Source organism: Eleutherodactylus coqui, chromosome 1 (genome assembly GCF_035609145.1).
Source record: "Eleutherodactylus coqui strain aEleCoq1 chromosome 1, aEleCoq1.hap1, whole genome shotgun sequence".
NCBI lineage: Eukaryota > Metazoa > Chordata > Amphibia > Anura > Eleutherodactylidae > Eleutherodactylus > Eleutherodactylus coqui.
Window position 1 is genome coordinate 498,195,835 of NC_089837.1, and position 27,626 is coordinate 498,223,460.

General features: G+C 44.4%; 1 protein-coding gene across 1 annotated transcript in view; it reads right to left on the minus strand.

Moving 5' to 3' along the window:
- The window catches only part of FAT3 (FAT atypical cadherin 3), a 522,893-nt gene that overhangs the window by 396,583 nt on the left and 98,684 nt on the right, over nucleotides 1–27,626 (minus strand). The window contains exon 2 of the mRNA XM_066587016.1: nucleotides 19,114–19,182. The gene's annotated coding sequence lies outside the window, so the exon portion shown is untranslated. The remainder of the gene's footprint in view (nucleotides 1–19,113; nucleotides 19,183–27,626) is intronic.

The following is a 27,626-nucleotide window of genomic DNA, read 5'->3' on the forward strand; positions in this document are numbered from 1 at the left end:
GCCAGGGGCGTAACTATAGAGGATGCAGGGGATGCGGTTGCACCCGGGCCCAGGAGCCTTAGGGGGCCCATAAGGCCTCTCTTCTCAATATTGGGAGCCCAGTACTATGAAAAAAGCATTATAGTTGGGGGCCCTGTTACAGGTTTTGCATCGGGGCCCAGAAGCTTCAAGTTACGCCTCTGCATGGTGCTACAATAGAGGAATTACAGAACTAATGTGCCAACTTCCCATGTACCCGACTAGAATGTTCAGTGGAAAGCCAAAGGAGCTCCAACACGCTACTAGAATGGGGTGTCTAAAAGGGGCAATTCAATATACATCTCTATGAAAGCAGGGGTCATATCTCTGTATACCCTTGTCTTGGATAACTGAGTGACAACCCCTTTAAGAATTGCAATGCTGTTTATATTGCTAGTAATGGAGACAGCTCTGACCGTGGCGTCTACTTATACCGAGATCTAGGGGCAGGAGAATTCACACTAAATAATTGGATTTGCTATTCAGGAACTGAAAGGGTTGATTCATATAAAAAAAAGTCCTGAAACATTCAAGTTTTCATATCGGTTACTGTCTGGAGTATACACAATAGACTGACATCCGCAGCTTCCTGCAACTCACTTTCCAGCTTTGTTGTGCAGACTTGGACAGAGTAAGCAGAGTCATCTCATAATTATTACTGGGTGGGGAATTTAGTGGCAGCTCTACTTTACTAGTAATAGCCTAGATAAAGTAAGATAGTAACCGTACCCAGACAGAGTAGTCTTCCCCACTTCTCCCTGGTTCCTGGGGGAGGAGCTATACTACAGTTTTCGGCCCATTCACCGCAGCAGCCATAAAGCACACTATCTATACAGACATATATTTTGATTTTGACATTTCAGCTTGTAGCACTGGCTGTGTTATAATCAGATTACCAATCCATATCACTTCTATAAAGGCTTCCTTCCTATTACAATACATTACCAGTCCGCTCTCTAGGGCGCTGGGTTTTCCATCTACCAAACCAATCTCACCGGATCGGCATCGTTAAGCAAAATCTATTGGCTTTTTAAATAAGTCAGGGGTGTTTCTTCAGGGTTCAGGCGACCCGGGAATGATTACCTCTTACCTGGTCCTAGCGTGTAAAGGAAAATCTGGTCACAATCATTAGATATGCCCATTCTTCCTCACGCTCATTGCCTTCTAATCAAATAATGCATGGCCATGGATTTACCCGGACCTAATTTATCAAGGTCTTTAATATACACAGGGTGACCACAATAAGCAGCAGGAGCAATCAATATCTACTGCCGCTGGCTGGGGATTAATAGCGGTGACTGCCAGATCGATAACTCACAACGCACAGGACAAGCCGGTCGGAGGCACGATGTATGGTTTGTTTATTGGCCGGCCAGGACTGCGCCACTGTGTGTTTTATAACTGAAGGGTAATTCCCCTTTAAATTAAAAAAAAAAAAAAATCATCCTTATTTTCATGAGTTCTGTTTCTGGGCAAGCTGTGTGACAATATGGTTACCATTACAGACTGGGAAGTCTACTTGGTACATTCACGCGGGCAATTTTTTCATCGGGTTTTCAAAAAAAAATTGGTCGGAAATAAAATGCATTCATTTTAATAGGCGTATTCGCATGGCCTTTCTGTTTAGGGTACTTTCACACGGGCCAGTACAATGATTTTCAATGGTTTCATACTCATTTGCGATTTTTCACTCCAGCCTCGCATCACAGAGAAAAAATTTGAGATATCGCTCAGTGTTCTCAATGGGGCCGGCAGCAACAGCGCTAGTCCCATTGAAAACATAGGGAGTATATTGTGGACTTCTGCCACAGCTGTGACAGAAGTCCAGGATGTTATCCCATTGCGTTCAATGGGGTCGGCACTGCTGCGGCCCCATTGAAAGCAGTGGGTTGTAGGCAATCCCCGCAGCGATGATCGGGGAAGGCAGCGCTGCCTGTGATTGGCTGAGCGCTCAGCCAATCAGCACAGCCCTTTTAGGAGGCAGAGATTTTTAAATGCCCGCTTGCTGAAAAAGGTTTACAGCAGTGCCGGAGAGCCAGCCAGAGGACGCGCCTGAGCGGCGGAGACGTGAGTATATAATTTATTTATTTTTTTCACCAGCTAGGGATGATTTTCAGGGAAGGATTTATACTTCAAGCCCTTCCCTGACAATCATTGCTGCGGGGGTTGCCTAAAACCCACTGCCTTCAATGGGGCTGCAGCAACACCGCGCCTATTGAAAGCAATGGGATAGCATCTTGGACTTCTAGCACAGCTGTGGCAGAAGTCCGCAATATACTCCCTATGCTTTCAACGGGGCTAGCGCTGCTTCAAAACCCGCGGCACTTAGCCACGGGTTTTGGAGCGGTTTGGCCGTATGCTTTTCCATTGCGGATGGCTCTTCCATAGAAGAGAGCGCGGCCACAACGGAAAAAAAAAGATTGACCTGCTGTGGCTGGGAAATTTTTAACAAATTTTGTCCACATGGCTGGCTAACACCGGGATTAGCGGCCACAGGCGGATCTGTTGCAGCAAAATTCCGAATCAAATTTCCACGGCAAATCCACCCTGTGTGAACCCAGCTTACATTATCCATTAGAGAAGCTTTCTGCTGCGAATTAAGGGCGCCTTGCATAATTTTTTCAGTGGATTTCTAACATACAGGAGATGTAATTAAAGTTTCCTGAAAAAAAACACAATAAATTGTGTAAAACGTTCCACAGTTAAACAGTCTAAGACGCAACAAATTCTGCATTAATTGACAAAATTGCGCAGTTTTTGTACGCCATCTAGATTGGATGAGAGGAAAGTTCCTGAGTGTGTGACGCCAACTGTCAAACATGGAGGAGAAAGTGTGGCGGTCTGGGATTCTTTTGCTGGATCCAGAGTTGGCAACTTGCACAGGGTCACTGGCACACTGGACAAAAAGGGCAACCGCAGCACTTTGATATGCCATGCCATACCCTCTGGTGTACGCCTAGTTGGTCAGTGGATCATATTACAGCAAGACAAGGATCCCAAACATACTTCTAGGTTGTGTCAGAACTAGAGATAAGCGAGCATACTTGCTAAGGGCAATTACTCGATCGAGCATTGCCCTTAGAGAGTACCTGCCCGCTCGGAAGAAAAGGTTTGACTGCCAGCGGCGGGCAGGGAGCGGCGGGGGAGAGCGGGGAGGAATGGAGGGGAGATCTCTCCCTCCCTCTCTCCCCCCGCACCCCCCTGCTGACTGCCGCAACTCACCTCTCACCTGCGCCGGCAGCCGAACCTTTTCTTCCGAGCGGGGAGATACTCGCTAAGGACAATGCTCGATCGAGTAATTGTCCTTAGCGAGTATGTTTGCTCATCTCTAGTCAGAACTACTTGAGAAGACAAGAAGTAGCCGGTAGGCTTTAAAGAATGGAATGGCCTGCACAGTTTCCAGACTTAAACCCCATGGAACTTGTTTGGGATGAATTGAACAGAAGGATGAAAGCAAAGCGACTAGAGATGAGCGAGCATACTCGCTAAGGCAAACTACTCGCTCGAGTAGTTTGCCTTAGCGAGTGCGCTCGCTCATCTCTAAAAGCGACTCATAAATGCAGCACATTTGTGGGAACTTCTGCAACAATATTGGGAAGAAATTTCTGAATGCAATTGTAAAAAGAATGTCCTGACTGTGTGCAGCTCTTATATCAACTAGAGAGGGCTGCTGTGAAGAGAAATAAAAAATCTAGATTTAGGCCCCCTACATATGGCAGAGCCGGATTTCTCATGCAGAATCCCGCAACGGAATCCGGCTCTGGCAGCAGTGGCATCCGTGCTCACCTGTTCTGCCACCGTCTTTTCTGTAGTGCGGATGGACCCAACGGCTCACCGTCACACACGTGCAGTACAGTTCGTTTTTTTCAAAAAATTATTTTCCCCACGAAATCCGCTACCTGTTCGTTGCAAATGCGCCGCGGCTCGGACGGCATCCATTGACTTCAATGGAAATGCAGCATGCTGTGATTTTTTTTCTCAGTTGATTTCCGCTCGTGTGGAGGAAGCAGCGGATCTCCATAGAAAGTAACAGGTGGTATTTGCTGCGAATTTGCGGTGCGGACTGATATCCGCTGCTGACATCCGCCCGTGTGCCGGAGGCCTTAATTTAGTGAAGCACAGTTAATCCATTATTTTTATTCATCGGAACTTATTTATTTGTTCTAGGCTTCCATTTCATAGCATCGGAGACATTAAACTGGAATCATCAAGAAAAATTGAGGTGAAAAAAAACTTTGACTGCTAGCGTACACTGATGTAAAAAATAATAAAGTTGTGAATGTTTTAAAGTCTGCGTCCTCATGAGGGTAATAACCCCTGAAGTTTGTCTCATTAATTCACTATTTCCTGATGTGTTATATATTATCTTAATTACAATACGTGGTAATGAGGATCGGGTACTTATGTGCTAATGAGAAAAAACTGTAATGGGTATTCATATAGTTATGGTAGGATACAAACCACGAGATGCACTAAACTCCAGCCAACTAGCCTGCTTGCTGACAGTTTCTGGGAAGAAGTATATTCTTATACATTACTCAGAGCACAAGCAAAGTAAAAATCAGTAAAAACGGACAAATATTCAATAAAAAATGTGGCCGTGAGACTAGATTTTACATCCGCTGACTGCAGCGCAAATATGGATCATCCCTTTAAGGACTTATTCACAGGAGCGTATATAATTAATTTTTTTTGTCATCTATTTCACATGTTAAACTAAAAATAATTTTAAAACAGTAAAGCCAGAATTGTTATTTTTCTTTCGTTCACTTCCCCCCCAAAAATATGAAAAGCAGTCCAAGATTCACATGTACCCAAAAATGATACAAATAAAAACTTCAACTGTGCCTGCATAAAACAAGCCCTCATCAGGCTCCGTCGCTGGAAAAATAATAATGTTCTAGTTCTCAGACTGCAGCGATGCAGATTCAATTGTTTTTCTTTAAAAAAAAGTATTTATTATGCAAAAGTATAAAAAAATCTCTATAAGGGCTTATTCACACGAGCGTACATCAGCCACCGTTTTCACGGCCGGCCGATATACGGTACGATCTGATGCATTAGATTCCAATGCATCAGATCACACCGGCGTATTCCTGTGGTGTAAAAGCACCTGGCCAGCTAATATAGCGCCGGGCGCTCTTACGCCCGAAGTACGTCGGCCGCTGCCATAGACTTCTATGGGAGCCAATGACAGCGGCCGGAGAAAGGAGGTGGGAGGGAGTTTAGAAGCGTGACTGCTAAACTCCCTCCCACTTCTCTCTCCTTCTCTTCGGCTGCTTGCCCCGCTCTTCCCCCTCCCATTGCTAACTGCAGACAAGGGGCGAGGAGGAGCGGAAGCTTAGCTCTGCCCCCTTCCATTGCATATAGCCAGAGGGGAGGAGAGAGTAGGTGAGTTGGCAAGAGGGAGTGAAGGGGGAGACATCTTAGCAGAGCTTAACTGTCTCCCCATGCCCAACGGCATTGCAGCCTCGGCGTATATGTGCCAGGCCTGTGCCGTCTGAACGGGTGCACAAACTTTCGATTTGTGCACCCATTCACGTAAAAACTCCTATGCCTGTGTGAATCCAGCCTAAACTTGGTACCGCAGTAGTCGTGCTGATCCAGACAAGAGAACGATCATGTTATTCTTACTGAATGATGAACACTGTGAGAACAAAACCAAAAAACAATGATGGAATTTCTGGGTTTTTTTTTCTATATCTCCAACAAAAAATATAATAAAAGATCTACAACACATGATATGGAGCCCAGAGCGGCGCTGTGAAAAAATACAACTGGTCTCACAAAAAACAAGCCCTCCTACGCCTATGTCAACGAGTTGGGCCCAATGTCCATGGGCAAATCGGATTCCGCATGCAAGAGCCCGCAGCAAAATCCGACCCGGCCGAGGACACTGCTTACCCATTCTTCACTGTGCATGTGTGCAGAAGCGCCGGCCGTTGCGACACCACACAACACAATGGAGTTTTTCTTTTTCTTTTTTTAAACCTCCTGCTTTCCCACGAAATTGCGGACTTCCCACGGATCGGACGACTTCCATTGACTTAAATGGAAGCTATCTGTGCCGGAACCGCACTGAAATGGAGCATGCTGCAACTTGTTTTCCGGAGCAAAAAGTCTGCAAAACTAATCCGCATGCTTTAATTCATGTGCGGACTGACGTGCTTCCCTATGAGTGGCTTTATTTGCAGATTCCGCACGTCAGATCCACCCGTGGACATTGGTCCTTACAGTTCTTGCAACGCGACAATGAAAACCGCTTGGTCCTCAAAGTACAAAACAGGCCGGTCACTAAGGGGTTAAGATGTGAGCTACACTTACGTGTAGAGTGATAGCAGCTAGTAGCATCCTCCCCATCATGGCCACCAAATGACCTCCTCTCTGTTCTAATGGATGTCATCTTTGGCAGACGTGTTAATTGTCAGAGTAGATGGAGGTAACTCAGGTACAGAAATCTTCCGAAATAACAGTCAAATCTCGCAGCGCACTTTAGAGTCCCCATAAATCAGTCGCCGGCTAATTCCGTGCAGAACAGGGAGCTTTAATAATGTAGAATGTGCTGATTTACTGACGGAGCGTATGACAGAAGTGACATGGCGGAGCGTAAATCACACGCATGCGTCACGCTGTAACCAGATCAATCAAGCGCTGATAGTTGTAGACGTGCTTCTCTCTGTAATATCAGACAATAGGACAAGCAAGGGGACTTGGGGCCCTGCGCATGGGACCGAATTAGTCCGCACGGACATTTCTGCATCACATGTTATCTCTATGGGGCTTGAATTCCGCATCTGTTAAAATCCGCACCTCTTACTTCAAAACAGCAAGATTCAAATCCGCCGCAGAATAGCTTTCCGTTGTGGAATTCGGGACGTCTTGTGGTAATGTTGTCGCGGAGTTCTAACATACAGAAGATGCAATTCCACAATTAAGGCCTGCTAAAACCGTCTCAAGAAATTCCTCAAGATGTTCTGCAGTTAGAAACACAAGAAAATCTGCATTAATTGATCAAATCTGCATCTTTGCTGCGTCTTGTGGACAATTCCCTTTGGGATCTGCTAGAATGTACAGTGCATGTAATAAGGAATTGCTACACAAGCGATTGCCTGATACACAACTCTTCCCTTTAAGGGCGCCCACCCACTGGCGATTTTTTTCCCTGCGAAATTCGCAGCATTTTTTGTCTCTGCAGCGGTCTATGGGACTTGTAATGTTAAAATCGCGATCGCGCAAAATCGCAATTTACCGCGAAATCGCGATTTTGCGCGATCGCGATTTTAACATTACAAGTCCCATAGAGCCCTGCAGAGACAAAAAATGCTGCGAATTTCGCAGGGAAAAAAAATCGCCAGTGGGTGGGCACCCTCAAGATGCATCCCAAGCAAATCTTACAAAATAGCTTCAGATGTGAGAAGCGTCTGCAAAAGGGGCAGATTTTAGTAAAGTTAACATTAATAAGGCACTTTAGGTGGTTTGGGGGGAATCTTGTGGAAAAGGGGTGCGGTTTAAAGTTTGACGACTTGGCATGCAAATGTTAGGAGGTAAGAGAGGCATCAAAATTGGGATTATTTACCCTGGAAAAAAGACGGCTAAGGGGCGACCAAATAACTATGTATAAATACATGAGGGGACGATACAAGGATCTCTCCCATGATCTGTTTATACCCAGGGCTGTGACGGTAACAAGAGGGCATCTGCTACGTCTAGAGGAAAGCAGGTTTCATCACCAACACAGAAGGGGGTTCTTTACTGTAAGAGCAGTGAGACTGTGGAACTGTCTGCCTGAGGATGTGGTGATGGCAAAATCAATACAAGAGTTTAAGAGGGACTAGATGTCTTTCTAGAGCGCTATGATATTACAGGATATAGACATAAGGTGACCAGCGGGGTTGTTGATCTTAAATGTTGATCCAGGAATTACTCTGGCTGCCATTATGGAGTCAGGAAGGAATTCTTTCCTCCAAATGAGCTAAATCGTCTTGTTGTTTTTTTTTTTCCTTCTGGAACAGGCTGAACTGGATGGACATTGTCTTCATTCAGCCTAACATACTATGTTACTATGTTAGGTGTGTCAGCTGTTCCAAACAGCCAATACTCACCAGGTATGGAGCAGTGGGCTCGCACATTTAAAGGGGTATTCCACTGGTGAGACTTTTCTTTCAGTTTTCACCCATCCACTGGATGTGATGGGTGAAAACTGATAGATTGGTCGGACCCCCAGTAATCCCAAGTATGTTGGACCCAGTAATCCCAAGTATGTTGGACCCCTCCCCCCCCCCCAAGATCCCAAGAATGTTGGACCCCTTCCCCCCCCAAGAATGTTGGCCCCCTTCCCCTCATTTCACAGTTTGATTCATTATCCCATTTCCGTAGTGTAGTGGATGTGCGCGTGCGATCAGCGGATCCAATCCTCTTATGGTGCAGACAGATAGTGGAGTGCTGGGCTTGGCTCAGCTATCTGTATGTCCTACTGAAATGAATGGAGCAGACAGACATACTGAGCCCAACCCTTGGCTATATCTGTCAGCCACATAGAAACAAATGGAACAGCGCCGCTCAATTCATTTGAATGAGGCAGACAGATGCGCCATTAAGATGAATGGAGCTACTGCTGTGCATGTGCAACCAGCGGCTCTGTTCCCCACCACACTACAGAGATGGGACAATGTATCCTGAACTGTGAACTAGGAGGGACGCGGGTCCCCATTCTCAGGATCAGTGGGGTTTCCAGCGGTCAAATTCCCATCGATCTATAATTTTTCACCCATCAACTGTATGGGTGAAAACTGAAAAAAAAGTCTAATTGCCAGAATACCTCCTTAAATTGCCTGTTTTTTGACTTTTTTACCTGCCACGTCTGTCATTCTGCGAAGCCCCTGTTACACTATTACCACCAGCCATGGCTTCTACAATGTTACCACTCAGGATCTGCCAACAAAGTATCAAACTCTCCTACTGATTTCTTATTTCACAACTTGCTGCAGCGCAAAGAGAAAAAAAAAGGGGATATATCAAATATCTCTCACAAAGAGCAACTTTATTACCCCGGCTCAACAGATTATAGATGTAATCCGAACTGAAATTAAACATGGACACGAATTGTCAGGACAGCCGCACTGCGGGATTATCTCTCCGAAGCCATGAGATCTATTGTACAAGGCTCGTTACAGGAGGGATCTCCTATCTACATCATACCTGAAGGTCACCACCGCATCAACGTGCACCACTACTCCATTCATTTCAATGGGAGCAATGGGCAAAGGCAAGCCCATCACTGGACAGGTACATGAACAGCACAGTGGGTGATAGTTGGTAGACCCCCATTCAGGTGAGGATTCCAGAGGTGGTATTCATGGCCTATCTTGCAAAAGATCACATGTAACAGCCACGGCATGGCCAAAAGGTGCGCCTACCTGTAATTTTATTCTAAACCAGCAGTTTTCAAACCGACTCTTAATGTGCATTTTTGTAGGTGAAGAGCAGTTTTACCTGCAGAACTGTGCGGCCGTTAACAATCAGTGTGAGGGTGCCTTCACACGGGCGATGAAATCGCATGATCTCCCAGTGCTGCGAGAAGTCACAAAGTTATAAAGCCAATGGCTCCATTCACACATGCGATGTCTTCACGCTTGCGATGCAGCATGAAAACAAAATCGCAGCATGTCCTATCTTTTTGCGATCTCGACCATTGTTTCCAATGGGGCCGGCGGCAGCAGCACCAGCCCTATTGGATTCAATGGGACACGATCGCTTAAGGAATCCCGGGCTGCAGCCAACCAAAGATGACGCCAACCACAACTGTGCCAACCAAAAAATGACTATAAATGTCTTGTGCTTAAAGGAGTTCTGACAGCAGAATAAAATAAAATAAAAGCACGCAAGCATCGGGAAAGGGGACGCATGCATACTTGTCGTCGACTCTCCGAGGACGGCAGAGGTTAGACGTGGCCAGGCCAATCAGTGGGCTATGCGTCACTTGTGATGCGTCGACCACTGACCCGGGCGGCAGAACGTGCTGTACGGCAGTGGTCAGAGCAGGGGCGGAAGCTGGCACTTTGCCATCTTTTGCCCTGCGATCGCACGGCTGCTAGAGGGAGAGGAGAAGACCAGCAGGTTCCCGGTCACTGGCCCTGTAAGGCACAGGTGAGTATGATTTTTTTTCCCTGACAGAACCCCTTTAAGGTACAAAACAGCCTGGTCCTTAAAGGGTTGAAGGGGGTATCCAGTTGTATTAGTAGGACAGGTCATCAATAATAGATCAGCCTGGCTCGGTCATCCGGGGCCCTTGTCGATCAGTGGTTTGCTGGGTCGGTGCATTTATATAATAAGCTAATTTATGCAGGAAACAGACAGCTCCGTTCATAATGCAGTGGTCCGGCTTGGTACTGCAGGCCAAGTTCCCATTCACGTCACTATGAGCACTATGAGCTGGGCCTGCAATATGAAGCCTGACCACTGCAGTGGGAATGGGGATCTCTGTTTCCTGCAGAAATCAGCTCAGTGCACAAGCACAAAAACCAAGAAAACAGATGACTGATGGGGCAGTTGACTGTCTCTGGCAACAGGTCACCATTGATCTACTATGGATGGCCTATCTTGAGGACAACCCCTGTAATGTAAAAATGCAGTGTATAGAAATAATCCTGATTGGGATGGCAGCTAAAGCACATAAATAATCACAAGAGTAGAGAGGAAAGTGGCATATTACCTGACTTGTAAACCCACGACCGCCTGCCTCGTCACTTGGGAGTGGAGACCATTGGAGAAGTATGGATTTTTTTTTCTATGTTACACCATTATCTGCCACCTGTAATATTTTTAATGTTGGAAAACCCCTATAATGTCCCTCCATCCACTCCAAATAACATAAAAAGTAGAGGTATAGACACATAACGAGGTCCTCACACTCGGAAGGAAGCCGGTGATGGCTATTTATCCTCCTGAACAAACATTAGACACAGTGAGTCCTTCATATTTCTCTAGAGGGACCGCACCATCGATTTCACACAACTGCTTTCTTTGATAAACCCGGAGTAATCTCTGTCTTGCAGAAACGCGTGGCCCACGTTGATGAATCACCCCTTTAACGCTTGTTTAATTAAAAGGTTGTATTGCACTTCCCTCCATCCCTCTTCTACATCAAGTGAAGAACATACAATGTGAGCGCTCCATCAACAATCCAGAGGGCACTTTCCCTTGAAGTAAAACATTCTTGAGTTGTGCTGCTTGCTAAAAACTTTCATCCTCGGCATTTGTAACAGAAATTAATGTGACTCTCCGACTCTCCCGTACATCTCAATGGTGTTGGCATGAATTCCTGCACATGTTCTAGAAACAAGCCCATTCAGATGTGTGTTCCATATGAGAATATACCCGGCAAACCTAGGCAGATAGATGCCAGGGCCACTGAGGGGTGGGATCAGGATGCATGCGGGAGCCCGCAGCGGAATCCGCCCCTTTGCCCCCCTGCTGGCATTTGAGTGTATCTGCTTATCTTCTTGCCCAGCTGTACTGCAGATGGTCCGCACCGCGAGCTGTCAGACATGCGCAGTATGTTTTTTTTTTCTTTTTTTCCTCCATCAGAATCCGTAACCTTTCTGCAATGTCATTGTGGAAGGGCTGCGGGTCAGACAGCATCCATTGTCTTCAATGGAAATCATTAGAGATGAGCGAGTATACTCGCTAAGACACATTACTCGAGCGAGTAGTGCCTTAGCCGAGTATCTCCTCGCTCGTCTCTAAAGGTTCAGCTGCCAGCGCCGGTGACAGGTGAGTTACGGCGGGGAGCAGGGGGGAGAGATCTCCCCACCGTTCCTCCCCGCTCTCCCCCGCCGCTCCCCGCCCCCCGCCAGCCCCCGAATCTTTAGAGACGAGCAGGCAGGTACTCGGCTAAGGCACTACTCGCTCGAGGAATGTGCTTTAGCAAGTATACTCGCTCATCTCTAGAAATCATCCATGTGGAATCCACACAGAAATAAAGTCTGCTGCGATTTTTCCTCCACGAGCAGAAAATCCTGATTAATTTCCTCTCGCGTAGAGGAAGACGCATTCTTTCATAGCATGCTATGGAGGGTATTAACCGCGAAATCCGGAGGCGGACGCCGACTCCAGATTCCGCAATGCAAATTCGCCCATGTGCAGTTGGTCTATATCAGGAGTCCATTGCAATTAAAGGAAATTCATCACTAGGTTTTAAGCCCAAACGCCGGATGTCTTTGCCGACCAGGGTTCCACAAGTTTCTTGAAACAGGCTTTCCTCAGGATTTTTGCTTTTATTCCCCATTACGAATAGTGTTTTTTTGTACAGCCTCGCAATTATGATACCGGTAAAACCAAACGGCTCTTACTGAGATGAAGCTATGTACAAAGGTAACGCATAGTGATGATATTTGATCTGACGCTATGACAAATCTACCAATAAGTAGAGATATGAAAAAAAAACAAAAACACACATACCAAAAATAAATTAAGGATTACAGGTCCCTCAGGAATGGCCTACCGGTGTAATGTGTCGCAGTTTAGACAGCGACAGATATGAACCAGCTGTGTATTCATCTAAATTATAGTAGCCTATCTATCACAAGGGAGATTGCCAGACTGATGTGGCGGGCACTTCAACATAATGAGAAAAATCAGTTACACTGGAGGGCTGGGGCAAGGGCATGAAAGGGAATGAGGAAATCGGAGAGGAAGGATGTCAAAACATTTTGTGAATGATGTAAACACATGGCAGGTTTGCTGGAGAGGGAGGAGGTGGGAGCGGTGGACACATGCACAAAAAAATAGAGTGCTCCTAAAAAGCGGGGAGTACAAGCCCGGGTGAAGACATTGACATTAATGAACCTTATTTGAAATTCAAGGTAAAGTTACAAAGAGAACATTGTCATGGTGGTAATGGGGAATGGTCTACCGGGACGGCATTGTGGAATTTAATCCTTAATACCAGGCTGAGCAGCTGCTGAGAGCCTCGTATCGTCAAACGGTTAGGAGCCTACAGAGAGAGCGGGCCTGCTATGGTTAGATCTGTCTATCCGTAAAGTATTGTGCTCGGTGGTGGAGATGGGCAATAAAATAGTCAACTTTCAGAACTGAAGGACCCTTTACTAAGGACTGCAGATGGGATGGCTGGAGTAAGCAATATTTTCACTGCCGTATGACTATATATCTTTGCTTTCTCTCTGCAGTGATTGGAGGTCCAACAGATTCATTACCTAGTCTATAAGGAACTTTATAAAGCTGAGTCATTGGGAATTCAATGCAGTCCTATGATTCCCAGCTACTGTACCTATCAATTATCTTCTACAGTTGAGATGTCTACTCAATGTTTCCCAACATTCCTAGTCTGAAAATGACAGTACATCAAAGTACCCCCAAGCTATGATTGTACAATGTGCTGCCTATTAAAAGCACGAGTGAGCGCAGTCCGAGTAGCCCCTATAGACGTGGCATATACCTCCTGGAGGGCATGTATTACAAGCCGAAGACCTAGATTCTTAAGGAATTAACTCAAGGACATGAGGAAACGAAAAAATATATTCTTGCGGAGAGGTTTCATTGTACATAATCCTGCCAAAAGTATTTGGACACCACTATCAGTCGAATGGATTCATGACTTATTGGGATGCCACATGTCCTACACCATACTACATAAGATGCAGACCCTTGGAGGTGTCAGACAGTTTTATTGCTTTGCTTAGCTTAGCACATTTCGTTCCAAGGAACTTACAGAGTCCACACATGGGATCTTTGTTGGTTGTCCCATTAGCGGACTATCAGTTTGTGGCACTTAAAATAGAGGTTGCCAAATCAACTGTGAGTTAGGTGATCACAAGGTGGAGGAGAAATACCACACCTAAACCAAGAACCAGATGACCCAAAATATTAACCAAAGGGACAATGGCAGCTGGGACGGACTGTTCACAGAGCTCGCATTTCCTCAATCCAGGAACACACGAAGAATCTGCATGCGGTTGGAAACCAAATCCGGGTCAGCACCGTACGATGGAAACTGCACATCATGGGATATATGGGTTATGCCGCCGCACACAAGCCATCACGATTCTTGTTCAGGTGTCCAAATACTTTCGTAGGGTAGTGTATCTACTTATAACTTAAGCTGACCATAGCCAACTATTCGGTAACGTTTTAACAAACATTCTCAAGGTAAATACCCAAGAGATATGTGGGGCACAATGGATTTTTGGGGTTTAACATTCAAGTTCATAATTGGTCACCTGCTGCTTTCGGTATTGCTGGCCAATAATGAAGGACCACTGGTGAAAATGAAGTATGACTCTTGAGGGCACCAAGGAAGACAGTATAGTTATCCATGTTCTTAAGGGTGTTAAGTGAATAAACAATTGTGCATGACTATTGGTCAATTGCTGTTTTTGGTTTTGCTGGCGAATGATGAAGGACCAATGGTGAAAATGAAGCTTGTGCAGTTTATATGCAGAATTTTATGAAGTCCTAGGATTCCCAGCTTGCATGTATGAATTATCTTAAAGCATTGAGAATGGCCTTCTAGTGCAGCATTTCTCAATGCTCCTAAGTTAAGTTCCTCCTACTGTAAAAATCAAAGTACCTCCAAGCTATGGTCATACACTGTGCTGTCTACTAAAAGCACAAATGAGCACAGTAGGAGTCCCCTCTAATAGGCATGGCATATACGTCCTGGGGGACATACATCACAAGTTGAGAGCTTAGGTTCTTGAGGAATGGACTCAAGGATATAAGAGAACTTAAAAAAAAATATCTGCTCTAGATGTGTTCTTGTGGAGAGATTTCACTGCATATCCCCAAAATAGCTGACCTGAGTCATGAGATAAATCTCTACCTTTTTGGCCTATTTGGTCTATTGTATAAAGTTTTAAGAACTGTGATCATTTCGGAGGTCCATACCCAACAGAACAATTGGTCATAATTAGTCATCTGCTGTTCTTGGTTCCACAAAACTTGCCAATGAACGCATGGAGGTCCCAGTAGGGGAAACTTTGTGATCAGCTTCTTATCAAGAGATCTTCCTAACAAGTAGCGACTGTCTGAAATGGAGAACGACTTTAAAATATATTGTATTTAGTGTTCTTTTTGTGCATTTTCAAAACGGTATGATATTGTAAACTTTCAGAACATCAGATTGGGCAAGGATCAAAAAGAGACCCGCTGTAGATGTTAGTTCATGCCATCAAACCCAAACACATTAGAGCTGGAAATGCTTCTTGTCCCAGGAGAAAACAGTGACAGAAACCCTCTGGAGAGCCCATAGGAAGGATGATAGAGTCAACCTGAGCTGGTTCCCTTTTGTTAAGGAGCTTCTAATACCTACAATGGCTGCCACTATGGTATATACGGCCTCGGTAACATAATACTGTAATGACTTGCAAAGGCAGAGGAAAGCCGGGTGTATAGAGATGCTAATTCTCAATGTGAGAGTCCGTAACGCAGTGTGTGAAAGTGGATACCATGCAAGAGTCAGCTTTTGGCACAGAAATGATGTGAATATGCAGTGGCAGGGAGGCTCTCTGCAGGATACATTCTTCTGAGGGATGTACTATAACATACAGTGTTGTTAATAGCAGAATGGTATAGTGCCGAACGCCTGAGGCTGGAACTAGACACAGCACTCAAGGGCTCACAACTATAACTCTTTTTAAAGGGACTCTTAGTTGTGGTTCATGAGATATGGCGTGCATTGCAGATGCATTCCATAAATCAGGTAAAATACTTCCTTCGAAGTCACGGTCTAGCAAAGTCTTGCTTTTCACTTTCCAATATAGTGGGAAAAAAAAAAATTCCAAAAAAGCCCTAATAAGAAAATGAAATCTCTCCACATCCCGGTACTAATCTGAGATGGATGTGTATCTCCCCGTTTAATCCACTGTCTTCGGAGTCACTGTCATCGAAGCGATTACACCAAGGTCACATTCAATGTATCCGCATGATATATAACGAGAAGTGTACACTATTATAGTCCCACAGGTGTCGTTCAGGAAGCTATGGTTTTTCCATTATTGCGTGGGATGAAGGAAACAAAGGAATTAATGAGCAGAATTACTTACACTATTTCAATTATATATGACTTGTGTGATTTTTCTCTCGCTCTTTCTTTATGAGTCATTGTTAACTAGGATTGTGGTCCGAGGAGGTAATAAAAAAATTATACTTAATTTATTTAATCAGACAGTTAACTCCATGACTTTTAAGAAGCGGAGGGGGGTAAATCAGGCACTTACGTCTTGTGATTATAGCGGAATGTGGGGTAGATAACCTATAGGGTGTTACAACCAACAGGAATTCTCCTGGTGGTTCGTCACATACTGCTTTCTAGCATGTTGTTGGGACAAGTGCTATGCAACTGTTCACACAGCTGATCCATTGGAGTGGGTAAGCTGACCTCATTGCTCAGTTAACCACATTTAGAGAGGATTTTCTCACTGGCTAGTCTCCTTTTAAGTTTTCCTGGCTTCTGCAGTATGGTTGCTGGTGATAGCCAAATGTGGATCAGCAACCGTTCTGAAGTAATAAGTGATATAGCATATAATATGGTAATGCTCAAGAAAGGCGCCCAGGCCCCTCCCCCTCTTGAACTCCTTTAGTGAGTACCACATCACAACTCTCAGGCAGAACGTTCCACAGTTTCACTGCTCTTACAGTAAAAAAAACCCTTCTATGTTGGTGAAAAAACCTTCTTTTCTGTAGACATAGAGGGCGCCCCTTTGTTACAGTCATGTGTATATATAGACGATGGGAGATCTCTGTATTGTCCCCTGATATATTTATACATAGTTATTAGGTCGCCCCTCAGTCATCTTGAATAACCCCAATTTTGACTCTCTGGGTATTGCAGTCCGCCCAGAGGCTAGGGCCAGGGTTACTTAGGAACAGTGGTTTCTGGTGTTCGGGTCAGTGTCAGGCAGAGATGTAGGAATAGCTAGCATTATAGTTAGGATATCTCTGATTGTTATTTCTGTTCCACGCTATCTTTTCCAGTCTCAGTCCCGAGTTTCATCCTCATGATCATTTGGTTACCATTACCTTCTGCCCCTGTCAGCTAATGGGGAGTCCCTATTTTGTATTCGTGTTTTCCATTGTGTTGATGCGTGCTTCATATGTATTCTTCTTGCAACAATCTGACTGTTACACTACTCAGCTCTACTGTAAGTCCTAGGAGTATCACCAGGGAGTCCTACGAGACACGGTTAGTAGCTAGGAAACAAGACTGCTATAGGTGAAGTCAAGTTCTTGCATTTAGTGTCCAGACGACCTCATTATAGGGGGAGATTTACGCAGGTGCAAAGAAAAGGAGGAGCAGATGTATGCTGAGGACAATAGTTCTAGTAGAAATACCTCCATAACGGGGCAGGAATTGGAGTATATCATGATTTGGAGGACTATATCCGATTAATGCACTATCACGGATTCATACAACATGGAACCATGTTACAGTCTTGTGCTAGGTCTACAAGATCTTGGTCAATGGTGGAACAGATACAATGGTGGTGATAGGTGGAAATGGCCTTTTAGCATTAAACGCCATGGATATATAGAGAGCTTTACCCCCATGATTATTCTATAGTCACTACAGTCATTGCCCACATATCTATCAGGGAGACGTGAATGAATAAAACTGCAATTAGCTTTTAAATACAGTAACACTCAAGGAAATAGAACTGCTCTTGAGGTAGATTACCCGGCAAATGGAAAAATTGAGGATTTCAAAACCACTACTTCAATGTGGAGGGGACTTTATAAGTTTTAATAAAGCCTCAGATAGGAGCACTTTCCGAGCACTTGACTTTGTATGAAATGAGTGGAATTTCTCATTGTCTGAGAACATTTCTGATGTACTTTACCCGAGACGCAATAAATCAAATGTACTAGATGCAACATAGGTTTTTTCAGTCTACCTAGTTGCCTAATTAAAGAGGTTATCTGAGGCTGCAATATCAGATTGGTGGGGGTTCTGATTCCCAATACCTCCACAATTAGCTGTTTGAAGGCTCTGTGGCGAGTTTTGCAACGTCTTCATTGTATACTAAGCACAGCTCCGTATATTGCATAGTGGTGGCGCCTGGTATTGCACTTAAATCCTATTTACTTAAATGGGACAGAGCCGCAGAAAATCCATGTGATTGATATCCTTTTCTAAGGATAGGTTATCAATATTTAAATGCGTTTTTCAATCAAATACTATTGATAACCAATCCTCAGGATAGGTCATCGAGAGTCGATTGGCTGAGATCCACCAATCAGCTAATAGGGCATCCACTGTCAGCGCCACAAAACACACAGGGTAGGGATCAGAAGCAGTTAGCGCCGATCACTGTGCGGTGGCCAGCACTGGTTACTGCAGGAGCAATTCCATGAAAGTCAATGAGACCTACACCTGTAGTTACCAGCAGCGGCCACTACACAGGGGTCAAAGTGATCTGCTTCCACTCCGTATCCTGTGTGTTGTGACACTGACAGTGGGCGCCTGATCAGCTGATTGGTTAGGGTTTTAAGCAGTGGACCCCAGCCTAAATGACCTATCCTGAGGTTATATCCTAGGTCATTCATAGCATTTGTCCGGAAAACCCATTTAAAGTCTCGGATAACCCCTTTAAGATGACTGATCAACCAAAGTACAACTAATATAATCTAGACCTCAGGGATATTACTCTAAACACTATGGCACCCACAGTGGTCTATAGAGCCCGACCATACTTACAGTAGGTGCAGAGGTTACATTTGCAACTCAGCCCCAAATCCTGAAGGAACCCAAAAGATCCCATACGAGAAGTCCAGTGGTAGAAACTGTGTGTGTGTGTTGAGGGCTATGTTCCCTAGTTTGCATTGGGGGCCTAGGAGCTTCAAGTTACATTTCCCTAGGCCTCTAATGGAGGAATTCAGAGTTTGTTTGTTTTTTAGAACAGATTAAAAAAATGTTGTACCTCGCTCCATTGGACATGAAATTATGGTATGGCCATGCGTCTAGTGGAGAATATCTGTATTATGGTGCCATATGGCTAACGTACGATCTGCTGTGTAAATGAGACCTTAATGGGCCTCCAAGTCCCATCAAATCACAGAACCCATTACTTTGTAACATACCTGCAAATGATGTGTTTTGTCCAACGCTCACTATTCCTCTTTCTTCGACTCTTTTACCATTAGTAGGTCCTATAATGAAAATCAAATATAGAAAGTAAGTGATCATCTGAAGCAACCAATGCTTGTGGTGTCTGTCATGATAAGTCAATACTATATTCTGATGTCCACAGCAAATATTTAAAGGGGGTTTATGATATTTTAAAAAGTGGCCCAAGGTAAGCAATAAATTGCCATTACTTACCTGCTCATGTCATCTCGTCTGGCACCAGCGAGCCAGTCCCCTCCACTCCAGTCCCATTGATAGACGAATCGATGATGCCATGTTCATCACTCACATGACCACTGCAGCCAATTGTTGGCCTAACAGGTCACATGCACAGAATTGGTATCCAACCACTGGGGCCAGAGGTTGGCTACTGCAGTCATGTGTATCAGGGGGGACTGGAGGAGGAGACCAAGTCATCGGTGTAGGACCAGAGGCAACGTGAGAGGGTGACTTCTGACCTTTTTATATTTTTAAGACCAATCTCTACTCTTTGTAAAATGTTCGAAAACCCCCTTAATCTGTTTCACAACCATATTACATGACTATACTGTATGTCATGCAGTCACATGGGCTATATGTAGCTAACAGCCAATGGAAATGGCTACAATTGAAGCTACCATTGCTTCTAAGCAGTATGGGGGGGGGGGCAACCCCCACTCCCGTGTAAGTATTCCCCGGGTCAGCACTGTAAGCAGTCACTGCAATGCATAGAGCGCCGCTGCTAAGTAGCTCGCCTGTTCTAATTTTATAATGTGTGGACTACTAAGCAGCGCTGCTCAATGCATTGCAGGGGCTGCTTACAGTGCTGACGCCGGGGGAATACTTACATCCCTGGACTCAGCAGATCACCTACTTCCAGCCCATAAGCTAAGTTTATAGGGCTAAAAGTAGGTGACAGAGTCCCTCTAACTGTTGCCATGGTAACGTCTTTAGAATCTCACATAAAACATGAGGAAACACTATTGTATCAATGGACTTTTTGCTACAGTTACAACGAGGGGGAGGGGATTTACTATAACAGTCCAGTCTTTAAGGTCGATACTATGTGGAATTTTTTTTTTCGCACTTCCACCAACGAAAGAAAATTATATCTTTTGCTCTAATAGGCAGTTTGCCTGTATTCTGTTGGTGCAGAAAGCAGCACAATAGCAGCACACCCCCAACGGAAGAGCTCAGTGAATAAATACAGCACCAGAACCAAGCTTATAACATAAATACAGCACCAGAACCAAGCTTATAAGATAAATACAGCCCCAGAACCAAGCTTATAACATAAATACAGCACCAGAACCAAGATCAGTATGTAGATACCAAACTTGCAACGCAAATACAGTAGCCAAACTAAGTGAATTTGTTGTGTGGTGTAAATGGGCCAATAGTGTTGACTTGAAACATGCGAGGGGGAAAGACAAAGCCAGGAGCAGGATGATTGATATAGCTGCAAATGACGCTGCCACATGGAGCCTGGACAGACCCAACGGGCCAGATCACCCCCTGCCTGCACTTACCTGGAACCCCTCCTACAAGCAGGCGGCTGCACGGGTTGCTAGTAGTTAAGGCCAATATTGTGGCGCATTAAGGTTACAGGTCCAACACTTCTGTTCCTCTGCTACAATGTCTACATGACAACACTTCCTGTCAAGTGCTTTGGCTACATCAATCTTTATATTCCTATTGGCTTGACAATTGGTAGTCAGGATATGGATATTGATGTAGTTGGTGATTTGGATTGAGCAAGAGTTAAAAAAAAAAACTAAAAATAATCAAAAAACACAGAAATCGAGCCTCCAAGTGTGAAACAGCCTCTGATGTTCTTAGTAACAGCCATCACAACTGTTTAGCATCCGCTCGCTTATGTCAACGGCAACAGATTACAGTTATCAGAAATTAGCGCAGCCAAATATTTTTTTTTTAAGACAGACAAGTAGCAGTCAATTCTGCATTGTGTAGATAATTGATCATTATACTTGTATTACTCTGGGCCAGAAGACTGATCTCATAATTAACTGAGACTCGGCTCCTAATTAGAATATTTGTTATTCATGTTTGGCAGGGAGAATCAAGTGCACAGAAATTAACATACCCATTTTACTTAAAAAACAGCAAAAGTAAAAAAATAAATAAAAAAAATTGTTTGCAGGAGATGCAAAGTTCTGAGTAGGGATGACAGAGGCGAGTCCTAATGAGGAGGAAATCTGCTCTTGATTTGCAGGTTTTTTTTGGAAACTCGGTTGATGAGAAACAGACTTGTTATTATTGACCTCGCACAGTTGTCATTAGACGATTGACTGTGCTGATAACCTGCGGGCGCAGTCCCCTCGTGTCTGTCACATGTTATGAGGTTTGATGTAATTTACATGACTCTCATTCCATCAGGAGAGAGAAGAGCGGGACAAAACGGAAAAGAGCGCTTTTACCTTAAAAAAGAAAAATAGAAACTTTTTTTCTCATTTTTTTTACATTGAATGCATCACATATATATTAGATATACCATATATACTCGAGTATAAGCCTAGTTTTTCAGCACATTTTTTAATGCTGAAAATGCCCCCCTCGGCTTATACTCGAGTGAGGTAAAAAAAACAAACAACAAATCCGCAATACTCACCTGCGTCTGTGTTCCCGGCACGATGGTCTCTTCGGCGGTGCGACAAGCTGCTTGAGACTTCTCCCCGCTGTCATCTCCCTGCTCGGCTTTGAATTCCCCTGCCATCAGCACTATGTAGGTAAGTGCTGTGATTGGATCGAGGGCCAGCCAATCACAGCCGACGCTTGATCATTCACAGCCATTCAGTGGAGGACATCACTGAATGTCTGCGATTGGTTTATCGAGCGCCGGCTGTGATTGGCTAGCGCTCGATCCAATTACAGCGCTTACTTACAAAGCGCTGACGGCGGGGGAATTCTCAAGCAGCTTGCCACACTGCCGGGGAGACCATCGCGCTGGGGATACAGATGCCGTCTTTTTCTTTACCTAGTATATACTCGAGTATAGCTAGGCTTATACGCGAATCAATAGGTTTTACCAGTTTTTGTGGTAAAACTTAGTGACTTGGCTTATACTCGGGTCGACTAATACTCGAGTATATACGGTATATATTATATACGGTATATATTATATATATATATATATATATATATATATATATATATATATATATATATATATATATACACACATACATATATCTTTTTTTTTTACTAATTAAAAGTAGGTAATGACATATATTCAGTTTCTCTAATTTATAGTTCTTTTCTGGTTATTCTGTTGCCTGACTATGGGGTGGCCATCTTGCCAGTGTTACAGTTAAGAGCATTTAAAAATATGCTTTATAGCAGATTATGGGCTAAATGGACACAATGGACAGGATGGGACCCATTAGCTTATATGGGAGGGTTTTGTTTTTCTGTGACCTTTAAGGGTTTAAGGTCCTCTGTGCACATTTTTGTAAAGTTGCAATCAGTGTAATATGCTTCTGCTTCACAATTATGTAGAGTGCATAAAAATCTACTGTCTGTGCAGGTAGGGGGAGGAGGTGAGTTGTGACATCGCCTATAGACCCCTACAGGAGTATGTTGTGGGTATTCAGTGACATTGCAGGGAGGAGGGGGTAGACTATGACCATCAATTACTGTGATTGGTTGATCCTGTGTCATCTACATATAGGTGTTTATTCGAAGAGAAGCTGTTTCAGTGTAAATTACATTTAGACTCTAGACTTTGCCTGCAAAGGCATTAAAGGGGGTATCTCACTTCTAGCTGTTTTGCTGCAGGAAGTAGACAGCTCTGCATATTGTGCAGTGGCCCAGGGTGGTACTGCAAGCTGAGTACCGTTAAAGTGAATGGGAGTCACCCTGCAATACCAACCTTGGCCACTGTACAATGAAGTGGGACAACCCCATTTCAGTTACCCAGTCAGGGATACATCAAAGCCCAAAGTGCATTTGCAATGCTGCCAACTTTATCAATGAAATGATTCTGCTTGACGTAAGTGCAAAAAAAAAAAAATTACAACCTGCACAGGGAGGGGTAAGAAGTACGCTGTGACCTCACCTATAGACTTCTTTGGGAGAGTGTTGTGGGTATGCTCTGTGACTTTGCAGGGAGGGGGAGGAAGTGAGCTGTGGCCGTCACCTATTCTGAATTAGTGGTCAGTGTGAGAACTGCAGGATTTTAGTTTTTCTTTACAGAATTTGACATCGAAAATGAAAAAAAAAATAAAGCACAAATATTTCTTAAAAACTAGGTTTAACATAAAAACTTTATTTTCTGATGACACATTTGCTTTAAACCTAAGTATATTTTGGCCGCGACAGGGGTCACTTGACGAAACATCGCTGTGTAGTTCAGCAACCTCACACTAGCGTTGAATTCATTGGAGTAACACTGCGACTCTCAGGTTGCCACAACTGCGATGTTGCGGTAGCAAAACAAAAAAATAAAAAAACTCACCTTGATGGATTTTTTACAATCGTGATGTTGCGGTCGCGGCAAACTACGACACGCACTGCAACTTCATTGAGTTCAATGGCAGTGTGAGGTTGCAGTGCGACACAACAACCCTACTATGGCCACAGTAGTTGTGTAGCCCTAGCCTTAGGCGCACAATCCCATATATGCCTTATTACACGGCACTGCCAGAAACATGGATTCCGTTGGAGCAGACTTGTAAAAAGTTTATTCCCAGAGAAGCTGTTTCAGTGTGAAAAGGCCTCACGGAGTTAAATTGTGACTCTCACCTTTGACAGCAAACAGGTTAAGGTCCTCCGTCAGGAATACATCAAAGCCCCAAGAGCACAAACATATAATGTCGCCAATTATATCAATGACATAGGATTCTGCTTCACAACAAATCGACAACCTTGGCCGGATCTAGAATTAATGTTCAGGGCCGTATTGCAGACTCCATCCAAGGTCTGAGGGGTCCGGGCCGTAGGGCGGCACCTAGAACAGTCTACGGGACCATACTCTAGTTTTCAGTAACAAGGGGGATCATAAATGTGCCCTGTTCCATCAGATGCCAGATTTAGTGATGAATGAACTTTTCTGAAGTTCAGTCGGTTCGCTGAATTTCTACAAAAAGCTTGCTTCGGCCCAAATTAGTTCAAACCGAACAGGATCACCACCAACACTGGTGTATAAAACTGGTATATAACACTGTGTAAGAGCCTAAAGGCCCTGTGTAACACTCATGTGTCACCTAGGAGGGTTTATGAGTAGTTTGAGCTGTTTTTTAAGGCAAAGTTAAAGAAAAGGAAAAATGAAAAATGAGAAGAAAAAAAGACCAAAAGGAGGAAAAGAAGAAAGAGGAGAAGAAGAAAATGGAGAGAAGAGGAGAAAGAAGAAGAAGGATGAGGGGGAGGTTTTCATAAATTGAGTGCAGGAAGCCTAGCCATGCCAATCCTAGTGCCCATATAATGCCAACCACATCGGCCGTATCATATAGATAAGTTCAGAGGTCTCCGGCTGCTTGTGCATGGACTCTGTGAGGTATTGTTCGTGATAACGGACACAACAAAAAGCTTATGTCTGCCGCCTCACCCACCTCTAATCTACTGGAAGAAAAGCCGAGGGCTGATTTACCGTTTACTGCATATAGGCCTTCACAGGGAGGGGACTTAAATCTTTTTAACACCATTTAAGAGAAAAAAAATCTTTACAATGTTCTATAGCCATTGAGGAAATGAAAACCATTTTAGACGTGCTGACGGCAGCAACTTGACTCTAATTCTCTCATTTTCCTCAATGATCTGTTGTATATCTGAAGCTTTTACCCTTTGGAAACTGAGCCAACTTGATACAATGAAACTTGTCCACAATATTCAACTTTCTCTTTTTTCCCCATTTGCTTCATGCCGTCTGGGCATGCTGGGAGTTGTAGTTTTGCAACAGCCGGACAGTTACCAACCTCTGTGCTAGACAGTCATTCAATTAGTTTTTCTACATTGGCGGAAATAGGAGATTTTCCTAAAAGTACCCGAACAGCCAGTGTCAACCTAAGGTTAGATGGCACCATGTGCAGCCCCCCCCCCCCTCTCAGCCACTCTTAAAGGAAGCCCAGTGTTACGTCCAGACCAGACGTGCTGGTTCTGTAACCTGAAATACTGCGCCAACACACACACAGAACACAAAAAGATAGTGAACTGCAAACTGGACTCACGGGCAGACATACACAATGACTGACAAATGCCCAGAACACCTAGCATACCTGCACGCACAAACCGATGGAATAGATACAAAATGAGATATTGGTTCATGTTTGGTCAAGACACTTAAGCCCACGAGCCCGTGACAAGGGTCCTCATTGTCTCATGGGTCCCTACTCTCACAAGACAACTTACCCAGGAGTCCTGCCTGCAAGCGGGCGATTGTCCCAATAGGGACCGCCCCACGCTGGAACCTGAGGACCTAACTAGCCCTAGATGGCAAACGATCCAAGCAGACAGGACACAGTTCACACCAACACACCAGTGAATGCATACCACGTAGAACAAGACTGTTCATACACCATTTCTGGCCACCTGCACTGATCCACAGAACACGTCACACCATTCAGAGCACCGTGCATGGTAGCAAACATCTGGGTGTTGGGAAACCAGCATCCTCTAGCAAGAGGGGCTGGTATATATATATATGCAGCAAACCAGAGGGGATTGGCTGGCTGGAAACCTCCACACACAGCCAAACCCATATTACTACAGTCCCAGGAGCACAATTTAACACCCAGACCCAAGCTCATAACATAAATACAGTAACAGAGCCAAGCTCAGTACATAAATGCACCACCAAAACCAACCTCAGTATGCAAACACAGCTCCAGAACCAAGCTCATAACATAAATACAGTAACAGAGCCAAGCTCAGTACATAAATGCACCACCAAAACCGACCTCAGTATACAAACACAGCTGCAGAAACAAGCTCATAACATAAATACAGCCATAGAACCAAGCTCATAACATAAAAATAGCACTACAACCAAGCTCATCTAATATAAAAAGGCCTACAGGATTTTTCTTGCATCACACTTTGACCCCTTTGCGTGACCTTTAGTGGATGATTTTGAGGTCATTAGATTTGTGACATCCTTGCCACCACCTGTCAGGCGAAGTCAAACGTTCAATGTTAATCCTGGCGTCGCTGTTGTGCTTCAGCCAACAGGGCTGATGGGGAGAGTCAAGCATTGCTAAATGACTTTCATATCAAGCCCTCACCAGTCTGACTGTTGCCAAATCCTCGGCTCGACAACGTAGAGGCGATAATCGCAAGTGAATGCGTGTCTCCAGTAGGTCAACATTACGCCACACTAAAACAGTCACAACCACTTTTCCAAACATTTTAGGTTTGCATAGTGAACATCGAGTCACTCAAGTAACATAAATACAGCCCCAGAACCAAGTTCATAACATAAATACAGCCCCAGAACCAAGTTCATAACATTAATACAGCCCCAGAACCAAGTTCATAACATAAATACAGCCCCAGAACCAAGCTCAGTTCATAAATACAGTAGCAGAAATAGGAGAATGTATTGTGCTGGTGCCGATGAGCTGACAGAGGCTCCTCTGATGATCAGGGATGTGGAGACAGAGCCAGGACAATGATGATTCATGTAGCTCCACAAGACATCATCACATTGAGGAAGAAGGTCATTTGGCCGAGCAGACCTTTAGGAGGGCAATCAACCCCAGCCTATAAATGCCCGATGCCCTCCTACGAGCCGGTAGCCAGTGTCCTATGTGACTGCATGGTTCACACACAGGTAAGGAAGGCCGGCATACAAAAAATCGTTGCATCCTTATGCTCAAAATTCCTTAAGGGAGTCTGAGATAGGAATATCCCTTTAATGGAAAGGCCCAGCCATAATCTGCACGATAACTGTTCAGTGTTACTGAACTGGTTGCCTTCCAGTCTTGTGGCCAACTACACATAAGCCATTCCGTCATGCGTTGTATCAAATGACAGGCTCCGCTCTGCTGCATTGACAAACTCAGCTCTGCTGCATCTCTATTATAGGGTCATTCTCGCTTATACAGTGAGTGATTGCAAGAATAACACATTTGTTAGAAGCTACCAGCAGCGATGAGAGGTGAAGAGGTAAGTATCTTTATGTTGGCCGCAGATGTAGCATTCCTCCGCTATACTCCGTGGACACGTCTGGCTCGCTTCCACATCCCCGCTGTGACGCGCTCCCATAATTGCTCTATTTACACCAGTGTTGTACAGACTTTCACATAATGCATTGGCACAGTAAATAATGTATGCAGAGCTGCATGAATTAATACGGCGCAGCTACTTTTGATGCATATTTCATATCATTTCCGCAGTGATGCATCGGTTAAAGATGCTTCCTATATACAAGATACATAACAATTATTAACTATTCATGGGATGATTGAAAGGGCTGCTACAGAAATAAGCTGCTGAAATTGCAATGGCTGCTGGAAGCAATGCCGGCCCTAGGTTA